General features: G+C 43.3%; 1 protein-coding gene across 3 annotated transcripts in view; it reads right to left on the bottom strand.

Moving 5' to 3' along the window:
- blacat1 (BLACAT1 overlapping LEMD1 locus) overlaps window positions 1-11,326 on the bottom strand; it is a 32,452-nt gene extending 21,126 nt beyond the window's left edge. The window contains exons 1-2 of one of the 3 annotated variants that reach the window (XM_085455686.1): window positions 10,870-11,326; window positions 9,119-9,264 (exon numbers count right to left, since the gene is read on the bottom strand). The gene's annotated coding sequence lies outside the window, so the exon portion shown is untranslated. Of the gene's footprint in view, window positions 1-7,240; window positions 7,794-9,118; window positions 9,265-10,869 lie in introns of those variants that run through there. The other 2 variants (XM_085455687.1, XM_085455688.1) reach the window with 2 other exon arrangements.
- Window positions 11,327-12,965: the final 1,639 nt, after the last annotated feature.

Raw genomic sequence — 12,965 nt, 5'->3', positions numbered from 1 at the left:
CACACTGTATGTTCATACAGTAGTAACTTTTCTAGCTATGAGGCCTAAAGTGTGTCTTGCTTCATCGTCCATTTTGACAAACAGGGGACTACGATTTAAAAAATGAGAACCATGATGCAGCGATTCCCAGAGTGTGGGCCGGGGCCCCTTGGTGGCCCTTGAAGCTACTGCACGTGGGCCGCAGTAACAACAGAAATTCACTTACATATTTATATTAGTGCTGTTAGCGTTAATCTCGTTAAAATGATGTTAACACCATAATCGCATTAACGTGGCAAATCTCTGTTAGCGAGTTATCGCGGATCGCCCCGTACGTGGGGCTGTACCGCATCAACGCATTAGCGCGGTTAGCTCGTTAACGCATTAGTGACGTCCAGCCCCACGCACGGGGCGAGCCGCGATAAATCAAGATTTGCTGCGTTAATGCGATTATGGTGTTAACGTCATTTTAACGAGATTAATGCTAATAGCGCTAATTTATATAAATGTATTTATTCATTAAAAAGTGAATAAAAGCTAATAATTTTTTGCTTTTGTATTGAAGTTTGTGTCCCAGTGGCAGGTGGGTCACAGACTGGCCTTGACACTTTGCAATATGACTATGTAGCATTAGCGATTAATGTTTTTAAAAATAAAATCTTCAAGGAAACACATCACTTTCTCTTGTATTTTGATTACAGTGAAGCTCGGATGGGCCCCGTGGGACTTTTAAGTGGGCCACAGCACTCTTGACTTTGGGAATTGCTGCCATAATGCATTTGGTAACCTGGTAAGACTTGAAACTACCAACCAAGACAATAAACTCAGGAAAGTGTTTACTGAGGTCATGGAGCAAGGCAGCTCAAGATCTGTTTTCGACACAACAGGTTTAGTTCCTTTTCAACCATCTTGTTGGACACAAGAAAGAAAGCAGGTTTAAGGAACTTCTACATTGGAAGTGCCTTAAGTCTATGTTTGAATCAAGAGATCAAAAACGATCCAAAAACAGTAAAACACGCCAACGTTTCATACTAACCAGGTTATATATTCTGGCACGTAAAGGATCGCTTACTTCAACCTGCCGTCTTTTCCATTATTGCGGCTACCTTCGCGCTACGTCAACTTTGCACTGCACCACCATTGTAGAGGTCTGGGGAAATGACAAGTTTCAAAAATACTTTGCAAACAGTACATCATGGTGGTTAGCCCAAAAAATGTTTTATACATGAGTCATTTTAAACATTTGTTTTAAAGTGTGATGAAAAGGAAATAGCTAACAGCTATTTGGGGACATCTGACTCAACTATCCTATCTAAAAAAGGATACGGTGATTTTTATTGAAACTAAAAAGGTAAAATGTAATGCCAGATTACTTTGAGGATAATTGCAAGTGATTTCAGTCTGTCAGTTTGCCATGATTCTAGAAAGCAGGCTTCTCAAATGGAAGAGGTGGCTAGAGGTAGAGGCTGACCGACATTAGGGTCTTATCTAGACGCGACGTACCCGGGGAAACTGGTGTTGTTCCTGTGCTCATTGTTTTGGTGTTCAAGAAGGGAATTTGTTTCTCCCAGGAGTGGGACCTGCTGATGGTAAACAGAGAAAGTCTCCATGTGTCCGTGCGTGGGAGTTATCCCATCTGCAGAACTACAACACATGAATTTGTGGTTCTAATAAACACTGTTATTCAGGCGATAGCGTGTTAGCTCCCCAAAACAACTGGAGAGACCAAGAGAACAACTGAGCTTAAGAAAATCAAACAAAAGAAAGAAGACGTTTTTTCGGTATATTTATACAATTTTCACGCTGCTTTGTTCAACTCCTCGATTCCCAGAAAGTGGAGAGTACATATTTAGCATGACCCATGGAGCAACAAAACATTAATAGAAAATACGCCTACTGTCAAAGCTAAGTGTGGTCGGACGTGTCCTGTTGTTCTTGTAAGAGATGGTGTCGAAACAGCACTCACCAACAGCACAATTTAGAGCTTAGCGTCCCCAGTGCTGGTGCTTCTGTGCTATCACTTGCCTTCTGTAGAAGTCTCTGTTGCCTTTTTCTTGGAGCGACACCAGAACTACAGAGAGCAATCGAGATGCTCCCGGACCGCTCAAGGTAGGATAATTATAACCTCCAGGTTCCCAGTGGAGAATAAGGCTTAACAAGGCCCGCGCAGAGAGCAGTGAGATTACGAGGTCTCGGTAGCACTACAACTGTCTGGCCGACCACAGGGCTCCTCGGTAAAGTTATGAACATGGTGAATAATAATGCCGTGAGCATTGGCAGGAGCTTTAGATGAGCTGTGAACTGTGAGAGAGAGAGCAAGAGGCAGAGAGAGCAACAGGGACAGAGAGAGACTGCTTGTGTGCGCTGCAGTCAAGAGATTTCTCGCCTCAGCTGGTTGGACAGATTACCTGAAACTGAGAGCAAGGAGAAAGACAGCGAGTGAGAGAGAACGCAAGAAAAAAAGAGGACAGAAAGGTCACAGTGATCTCAGGATAAGGAAAATGAATGGAGAGAAATGAAAGAGGGCGCTTTTATTTTGCCAGGCCAAAACTGTGTTAAAACTGTCCTTTCAGTACTCACAGTTCATATATATTGGTTAAAACCTTAATTCACCATTTATCCAAAAAGGTATCTCTTCTTAGAGCAATGACCTGAAAGGAAACAGGACAAAATCCAGTCCTGTCTTTAGTTTTCTATAGAGCAAAAAATGCTAAACTTAAGGTCTTAGCAAATTAGCTTATGACGTTAGCTTACAACAGAGTAACTAAAATTTGTAGTTTTGTTCAAAAAATTATTAAGATGTGTGGCCTGACCTGAGAAAATGCAATTTTTACTCCATACTCAACAGTGGCGTTTTTGCAGTCTTTCTATTGATCTCAGACATCGAATGTGTTTGCTCATATTTGTAGCACGTAGCAAGCTAATCTTGAACGCACCAAACCTGTTTGCCTGTATTTGGATGTCTCGTTTTAACCTTTCAATAGTGATAATATTACTAAAGTTCCCAGAGCCCAGGCAACAACTGCAAAACACTAATTTTCTCATTTCATAATACTTCTAAGGGCTAATTGTGTAGCTGTTAACCCTGCAGTGCACTGTGTTTCTGTTATTATTTGAACATTTCCTGTATTTTTCTTCTTCATCTTCTTGTACTTTTATATTATTCCATCAGTTTGTATTGGTTAAAATAATTTTGATCCTTATTTCCACTGATCTTTGTAGGATAAGCCAAACAGATAAAAATACTCACACTAAGCTAGCAAAATGTGCTTCATATTAACACTCACACACATTTTTGGTGCACTTGATTTTCCATTGAAACACCTGCTCTGCGCTGCACTTTATGCTCAGAGGTGTGCTAGGAAAAGCATTGCACCATACCCAGCAAGCACAGGAGGAATGATGCCGTGGACCAGAAACTCTAAATAAACAGAATGTATTGTGCTTTAAGAAGAAAAGAAAGGAGTGCATCTTTAATGCTTGAGAAATCAGAGAATAGTAAAGCAGCGGTGAAGGGAAAAAGGAGAACTACCCTGAGTCAGAAACAGACAGAGAGAGGGCACCCTGTCCTAGATAGCCGCCTGTAAGCTGCTCACAATGCAGACATGGCAAGGCGAGCGCGGGAGAGGAGATGAGAGGAGAGCGGAGAGATGGGCAGAGGAAAAAAAGAACGAGGGACAGAAAGTCAGGCCAGAGAAAGGATTAGTGATCAAAGAAAGCTAGCGGCCATCCTGAAAGCCCTTTATACATGTACGTACACACACACACACACACACACACACACACACACACACACACACACACACACACACACACACACACACACACACATTCATAGAGAGAGGGAGAGAATAAGTGAGATTAGAGGGTTTTTTCCATGGGGTTTATCATTTACCTTCCTCCATCCCAGCAGCACATTAGCTGTGAGAATGAGCACGTTATGCATAAATCCATTTGTATTAGCCCCAGAGTAAATGTTAGGAGGGCAAACATATACATGCACATGCACGCTCATAGATCACGGTGCTCTAATGAAAATATATGTGAGTCTGACTTTCTCTCTAACTAGTTAGGCTTTCCCCTGGAGCTTGAAGACACAATATGACATCAGCTTCTCCCTCCAGCAGAAATTCAGAGGTGCAAACAAGACTTTTGAAACGCTTTTAAATTCCTCCTCAATCGCTGTCTCCTTCACTGCACCGAGTCACCATGAAGAGATAAACAACCGGCCGCAGATACCAATTAGGCCGTCAAATTGCAGTGCAACAATCTTCAGCAACGCTCAACTTTCCCAGAGCAGTGCTGGTGGGGAGAGGGAGGGTTGGGGGAGACAGTAACAGAGGAAGGAAGGGGAAGTTTGAGCAGTAAAAAGCAGGAGGAGAAGAAAACTTTGCTCACATCTAATCAGGGAATCCTCCTTCTCACTTTCACCATGCAGCACACACACACACATAAATACACACATCCCTCCTGTCAGAGGCTTGACCTCCACTAGCTGATCTCGTTTCTCGGTATTCCATCGCCCTCCCACCGGCTGACCTGATTGGCTAATGACGGCTCATTTATCTTGATGCAGCACCTGCAGTGCCTACAAGGTGTGTGTGTGTGTGTATGCGCGTGCAAAAAACGACATGTTTCCAAGCACATCCCCACCACGATAGCTTTATCTACACCTGTACTGCTCCTGCTGCAACAGCTTGCACACATTGGTTCATCTCTGGGGAATGCTAGAGAGGAGAGGCTGGAGTCTGATGGGAGGAGGCGAAGAGTAAGAGGAGGGAGACTATGATAAAGGAGGAAATGAGAGCAGAAAAGAGCAAGAGCAGGAACAAGGAAGGAGATGAGGAAAGCAGCGCAATAATAGTGGGTGGGGGGGCAGATGAACTGGAGGAAAGGAAGATGCCGGAGAATTACATCAGGGTGGGGGAAACAGAAAGGAACAGACAGTGAAAAAAAGATGGAGGAGGGGGTTCGAATGAAGGGAAGAGGGATTGATGCATGTTTTATTCACTCACTGCTAACGCTTCTTTAATTACCGCAGCTGAAATCGCTGGCCGGGTGTGATCACTGCATGTGTGTGTGTGGAGTCCTATTTTGTGTAATAATCAGCAACCATTAATTATCTGGTGTAAGTAAGGCAAAGGGAAAACCAGTGCAATCCTGTTGATGCTATACAATCCACAAATTAGCCAGTTAAATCTGTATGTAAGCGTAACTACTTTTGCTTTCTTAACCTCCTAGGACCTGGCGTCCACATATGTGGACATCACATTTTGGGTTATCTAGATCAAAATACTATTTTTGCTCTACAAGGGCCTGATATCTACTTAAGAGGACATTATAGTGCCACTGATCTATCAACATTTAAAATGAATGTCCTCATATGTGGATCTCATTTTTCTCAGAAACAAAAATCAGGTTAAAAAAAATGTCTGGTAACACTTTGTTTTTACATTCATCAGGTCCCAATCAGCCCAAATAGCAAAGAGAAATTAAAAATGCATGCCATGAAAGAGTTCAGAAGGTTAAGTCATTCCTCTTTATATCTGCAGCAGGACTCCTGCAGGTTAGATTTTTAACAAGCATCTGTGTAATAATGGGGTGAACATCCAAACAGGTCACCTGTCTATCACTTAGAGAGAGACCATATCAACCTGTTAACCTGAGACGCATGTCTATGGACTGTGGGAGGAACCCGGAGAACGTGCAAACTCCACCTCCAGTCTCGAACAAGGAAGTTTTGTGCTAACCACTGCACCTTTGTGTCAACATCATTCAAACCAAATGAGCTGAAAAAAAAAATGACTGTTTATGTGAATGAACTGCATGGCTGGTAACATTAATAGTGTTGTGTGTGAACATATTTGCTAAGAAAAAGTTGGCTCAAACAATCTGGCTAACCTTTGGGGTTCCTCTGACTACTTCAACAGTTTTTGTCCAGTCTGTTCTTTCCAGTGTCTGAATTCTTTGCCGCTAGCCTGCTTTCAGACAATAATAGCCAAATGGGAAGCACAGGACAACCCTCTGCTGAGCAAACTTTTCAGCGTACAAAATACAAATATGAAACCACTACAGCTACAACTGTTTTAGCTAAAAACAGCTCAAACTGGAGCATTAGCCTCACATTTGTACCAGTTTGTTAACCAGGGAAATACACTGCAGCACTCACTGTATGAGTGATAATGTTGGAGTTTATACAACTGAAGATGAAGCAGCGGAGGGAGCGGGTAACTCGCTGTCGTTCTGGGTTTCAGACCCAGAACGACATCACAGTGAACAGTCCAAAGAATTTATATCCCAAAGAGAATCAAGAACAAAATAAAAGTAATCATTCTGGTCGACTGAAACCACCTAAGCTCCTATTGAAAGATGCGACAAATTAGCATATGTGGCCGTGTTGTTTATTTTTAATTCAATTTAATTCAATTTTATTTATACAGCTCCAAATCACAACAACAGTCGCCTCAAGGTGCTTTATATTGTAAGGTAGACCCTACAATAATACATACAGAGAAAAACCTAAGAATCATATGAGCCCCTGTGACCAAGCACTTTGGTGACAGTGGGAAGGAAAAACTCCCTTTTAACAGGAAGAACCAGGCTCAGGTTTACTTAACTTTACTTAAAAGTTCATTAAGTAAAGAACTAACCTTTAATCTAATATCTCACTATATGAACTTAAAATGACTTCTACTTAGATGTAGCTGCTACTGGTTAAAGCAGCAGTTTGCCAACATCTCTACTGTTTGTTTTTGTTTTTAAATTAAGTAGAAGAGATATTACTTTAAACAGCACACTTTAAATTCTGAAGTGATCGGTCGTTGCTCTTGGTTCCAACTAATTATGGTCCAAACATACGTTACGAGTGCAGTTCCAGGTCGCTGCGTCCAGATTAAAGACAACAGAGAGAGTCTGGAAACAGGACGGCTCAACAGTTGTTGGTAAGAGATGAAGCACAGAGTCACCTGAGGGTTTTTGTTTTCAATGTCACCTTGTCTTATTAGTGCAGAAAGTCAGTAAGACAACAACAGCAGAAGGCTTGTTTGTCTGCACATTTTGAAAACTTTGGTCTGTGATCATGAATAAAACTCTTTTTTTTTTTTAATACCATTTCACATCCAGGAACTCACCCACTGATTCACCTTCCTTTCATAAGTTTGACATTTCTGGAGCAACCACACAGCTTATTTTTATTTATTCCTTTTTTATTTTATATAATTTGATTACGACAATTGCCTTGCATGTTGCGCCTTACTCATACCTCTCTCCTCTTTCCTGTCTCCTCCTCCTCCTCCTCTCCTTCCTGACTGCAGAGAGAGGAGGGCTTGCATGTATTATGTCTTCTTTTGTTCTTTGCTGTCGGCTCATTGTCAAAAAAGAGAAAGAGGAGAGAGTGAAGAGGAAGAGGGCGGTTAGCGAGGGAGACTGCGGGCGAGGAGAAGTAGGAGACAGTAGGTAGATATCGGAAGCTTAACACACACACACACAGACACACACAGACACACACACACACACACACACACACTCCTGCGACCTGCCACCTCCCCTTTTCCCCACATCTCTCTTTGTGTGTTCTTATCTTTTATTTTCTCTCTCAAACCAGGTGCAGCTTATCCAGCCTTCAGCACATCTTATCCCCCCCCATTCTGCCTTATCTCACACACCGTCATCACAAACACACAACCTGACACATGAACACACACACACCCTCTCCTTCAACCTGCTCCCCCTGCCGTCCTCCTCTTTTCCATATCTCTGTCTTTTCCTCCTTCTCTCTCTCTCCTGCGCCGCTGGAGGCAGCCAGCAGGCCGTGACCTATCCTATCACCGCTCTGGAATCAGGCCCGACTCACACAGACACGGCATCACAGACAGACAGGTAGGCGGACAGACAGGCAGCTAGAAACTCATCAACTCCAGATCTGTATCTTAACTCCAGTTTTAATCCGCCCGCAGCCAGCTACTGTAGCAGCCAAGAGGCGGAACGGGAAAATCCATACAGCTTGAAACTGTCCAAAATCTTTTTAAAGTCAAGTTTCTGTGAAGCAAATGAACCGTTTTTTAAAATCTGCTTTTTATTAATGTTATTGCTTCAAAATAAAACTGAAAAATAAAAATAAAGGAAGTCTGATTATCAGCATCTTTGAAACTAAAAAGCTCTTTTTGTCTCCCCGTGTTCAGCACTGAGGCTGATGTGGATGAACAGCGCGGGGTTTGGCGAGGGAAGAGTTGCTCTTCTCACGCTGTCGCAGTATATTTCACTGGTAAAACTCACAGCAAATCTTTGAACTTTCTTTTTTTCTTCTTCTTCTTTTGGAGTGCAAGTGTTGTAGCTGCTGGCTGTAGCAGAGGGAGAGAGGGAGGGGGGGTGGTGTGGCTGCCTGAGCCGAGCTCTAGTCCTGATTTAGAATTAGATCTATTTCTGTTCACCCTCCAACCCCGCCGGGAAATATTTAAATCTGCCGTGGAATGTGTGTGTGTGTGTGTGTGTGTGTGTGTGTGTGTGTGTGTGTGTGTGTGTGTGACAGAGGGAGTGACAGAGGAGATTATTTCAACATATAAACTGGTTGTGTGAGAATATGCATTGAGCGCACAGCTTTGGCGGTGCGGTTGCCTACGAGCAGGTATGCCAATTAAGACGCCCGACTCAAATGAGACGGACTGAGAAAAGAGAGAGACACAGAGGAAGAGACGGAGCGATGTGAAAGTGTGAAAAAAGAAAAGAGAAAGAAAAAAGCACAGAGGAGAGGCTATCTGCAGGCTCCTTGTGATCTAGCAGGGAGCAGAACTCAAGCCGTGGTCAGTAATTCATAAGCAGAGCACGTACAGACTGAGCCGAGCTCACCCTCTGGCAACGCACACGCACGGATACACGTACACACACACGCTCATAACACTCACAGTCACACCAGCAGCCTGGGACACAATCTCAGCTCCATATCCAACCTTGCTGCCATCCAAATGTCACCGGCAGAACCTCTGACCCCTGTTAACGCAAACACTCACTCACACACACAAACACCAATAGTTCAAATAATATGACATACACACACTTTACAAACTTCAATACACACAAAAACTGTGTTTTAAAAGAAAAAAGGTGAGTTTGTGAGATACGGAGACGGCGCACAAACACTCACCTCAGAGTGAAAGCTGGTGCCGGGCTGCGCTGCTGCGTAGAAAGACCGGCCGCACACACACCCCCGTCCTCATGCACGCACGTGTACGCAACACTCTCAGTGGCGAGGTGTGTGCGCGTTTGAGAGGACAATGAGCTTGGATGGAGCTGAGCAGCAGCAGGAGGAGGAGGAGAAAAGGGAGGCGGGAGATGTGTGGTTGGGCGGGAAGGTAAAGAGGAGAGAGAGTGAGAGAGAGAGAGAGAGAGTGAATAATGAAATACAACACAATTAAAAAAAGAAGAAGAAATGTGAAAAAGGTTGTCCCGAAGCAAAGTCCCTCTCGTTCCATCTGAGGCTTTGCGAGTGTGTAAAATGTGTTAAGGTAACTAACTCTGTGTGTGTGTGTGTGTGTGTGTGTGTGTGTGTGTGTGTGAGTGTAACGGCTGAGAGGTCTCCTATCCATCCCTCGGGACTTGGCGCCCTGCCTCAGAGCAGAGAGTGTGCTGAAAAGAGCTTCACATCTCTTCTAAGTGTTGATGTGTGTGTGTGTGTGCATGCGCACGTGTGTGTGTGTGTCCTCCACTCAGCCAGCTAGCCTGTAACTTCGCCAGCATCACAACACCTCTCATGTCTTGTTGGCTCAGAAGCCTCCTCTTCATCTTCTTCATCTCTGTCTCTCTCTCCCTCTCTGCAGGGAAATACCTCTGCCACTAACTCTTCAAAGGTCTCTCAGCCGCTCGAGCTCACTCTCTCTCTTTCTCTCTTTTAGTTTCTGCACTGTAAAAAAATACTTTTGATAAAATACTATTACAATAAATACTTTTTCCCCAAAGAAATTAGCTCACATCCATAACTTGAAGAGGAGAAATATATTTACGTGTGTGTGTATATATATATATATATATATATATATATATATATATCTGTTTTCGTTATCCCAAAAAAACCTCAGCAGAGGATCTCTCTCCCCCCCCAAAAAAGAAAAAGCACAGAGTCATTTAGGCACATTACTTAGTCTATACTTGGCTTTGAGAGCACATTCAGAAGTTGGCAAATTCTTTAAAAAAAAAAGAAGAAAGAAACGATGAAAACTACTCTTTTTAAAAAACGAGGGAGATCTTTGCAGCTCATATTCAAACTCTCTCTGTCTCACACACACACACACACACACACATACACACACACACACACACACACACACACACACACACACACACACACACACACAGCCTGAGCTGCAGGTGTATGTGTGTGTGAGTAATCGTGTTTTCATGTGTGTGTGTCTGTGTGTGAAGTGCCGTGCAGCCTCAATCCTCTGGCTCAGCCACAGAGAAGCCAATCTCCACATCCAATTATTTGCTTCTCAAAGGCAGACAGATGGAGAGAGTGAGGGGAAAAAAAACAGTGAGTGAGGTAGAGAGAGGCAGAGCTGGAGTTATGGAGAGTGCAAGAGAGAGAGATGGGCTCTTTGAGGGTCTGCACAGGGGGGGATTAATTAGAATGAAAAAGAAATGAGGGGTATAGAAAGTCTCGTCTTTGCCTGAGTCCGGAGAATAGTTTCACAATTAGCCAAAGTCCCAAACAGAGCCTGTGGACACAACTCAGCAGAGAGAAGGGAATAAAGAGAGAGAGCGAGAGAGTGAGAGAGATCAAAACCCAAAATGAAAAACGCCAAAAGGGACAGAAGAGCTGAAGTTGTTAGAGAAATGATTGGCAAAAGCATGTCATACATGGGTTGTTTTTTTTGTTCTTTTCATTTCGTGTTGCCGTACCCTCCTGAGGCGAGCGCTGGCCGTCCCGTCTTCTCAGTCCTGTTATTCTTCTTCTTCTCCTTCTTTTTCTTCTCCCTCCTTCTGCCCTCCGCTGTCCGGGATATTCCATCAAAGAAGAGTGTGGCTCATAGCAGATGGAGGCATCGCTGTGCTCCGAGCACACTCCAGTCTTCACCGTCTTCTCCCTTTGACTCTTTTCACCGTTTTCTCCTTTCGCTCTCGTGTGCCGGAGCATTTTTCTTCCTTCCCGGCAGTGGTGACACACAGCGTGGGGGGGAGTTGAGAACAGTGGGGGGGTGGAGAGCAAGACTAAGAGAGAACTAAAAAAAATAATATTAATAAAGACAAACTGAGATTTAGAGGGTGGGAAAGAGCAAGTGTAGGTAGATGGAACAGTGAGCGGAGAATGACGAGAAGAGGCAGGTGGAATGGGTAGTGACACATCGCGGAGGTGTGCGTCTGCATGTGTGTGTGTCAGAGCATGGGGGCCGTCCTTCTAGCCAACACACCGCCAACGAGGAGGAGGAGGTGGTGGAGGAGGAGGAATAGCTGGATGGCTAGATAGATAGGTGGATGGAGGGATGGATAGAGGGAGTGATTCAGCAAGCATGCCACCTCCTCTCCTCCTCCTCTCCACCCACACACACACACACACACACACACACACACACACACACACACACACACACACACACACACACACACACACACAGTTAGTTCATTATCATTCACTGGATTTCACCATGACACACATGGCTAACCTACTCACGGAGACAGAGCCGAGCCCTGAACTGAATCCTAATGGATGGGAGGGAGGATGGGGGGGGGGGATGGGGGGGTGCATATCAGGCAAGCAGGTGTCCCCTCCACATCTATTGTTTCCAGTAAATGCTCTTCTCAGTGTGTGTGTGTCTATGTACGTACAACTACAAGCACTTTTTCTTGTCGAGAAGTAGCCGAAACAACATGTGCATCTGTTTCAGCTAAGAGCTCCACGTCTATTTCAGGTTTCAAACTGCCGTCAGCCAAAACTTTTCAAGTTGAGATGAAGCAAAAAGTGTGACCAGAACTCTCTGTTTCCACCAAGAATTTCCCCTTACAGGATGTTAAACGTCTCTGTGTTTGACAGCTCGCATCAGTTTTTCTCATATATCTAACAGGGTAGTTTTGTGAGGCTGAAATGACACAATTCAACGTGGAGTACATTATCTTGTCATACTGGATTCTTGCACTTTGGGAAGCAGTGACAAAACAATTTTGGGGAAATGTTGCACATGCTATATGTATTGTGATGCTAAATTTATAAATTGCCTAAATGTTCCAAACCAGTAATTTCCACACAAGAGCGAGAGGTGACTAAAAAAGCAAAAGTGCAAAAACTGCCGTTCCTCTAATAGACATCCAACTTTATAGCATTAGCACGCAATCTTAATCAAACCATCACCAGTACTTGTTTATGATCTGCTAAAACAACTACTTATGATAATTAGTTATTTGCTCATTATCATCACTAAACTTCACCTCTCCACCAAGTTTGGTGCAATTTGAAACATGCTAATAAAAACTGTCTCACCAAGAACATGGCTCGATGTGTGATACAAATTACACAGTGGAACTCTATAATTTTATGAGTCTGTTAGTTAGCACTATTTAGCTTACATGTATTTTATGACTTCAGCTCGCTAATCAAACTACATAATAACATAATTTAATTAAAAAACAAAAAAACATCACAGCTGCCAAAGCTTGCTGCATCCATATGGTATATGTTATCCATTGCTTTAACATGCCCGAATTGCAGCATTTAACCACTTAAGTTGAAAGTAAATACTTACATACCATAAACCAGTAGCATGTACAGAAAATTAGCGGATGTAACCCCCTTCATGTCTCTGCACTCTATAGAACTGTAAGCAATGCTTTAGCAAAACAAACAACAGAATAGTATAAAAAAACTTGACTACACATGCCATACTCTACATATACATACTTCTATACATACTTCAGAACTGTATTACTGGCAAACATTATGTAAGATAATGAAATGAAAGTACTTCTCCTGCAGAAAAACGTTCCACATTGGTGTTATATGGTTT

The sequence above is a fragment of the Copadichromis virginalis genome, linkage group LG5, assembly GCF_057382275.1.
Source record: "Copadichromis virginalis isolate Kocher_CV1m ecotype Utaka linkage group LG5, C_Virginalis_male_GT1.1, whole genome shotgun sequence".
NCBI lineage: Eukaryota > Metazoa > Chordata > Actinopteri > Cichliformes > Cichlidae > Copadichromis > Copadichromis virginalis.
This window is presented reverse-complemented; position numbering and strand designations above follow the sequence as displayed.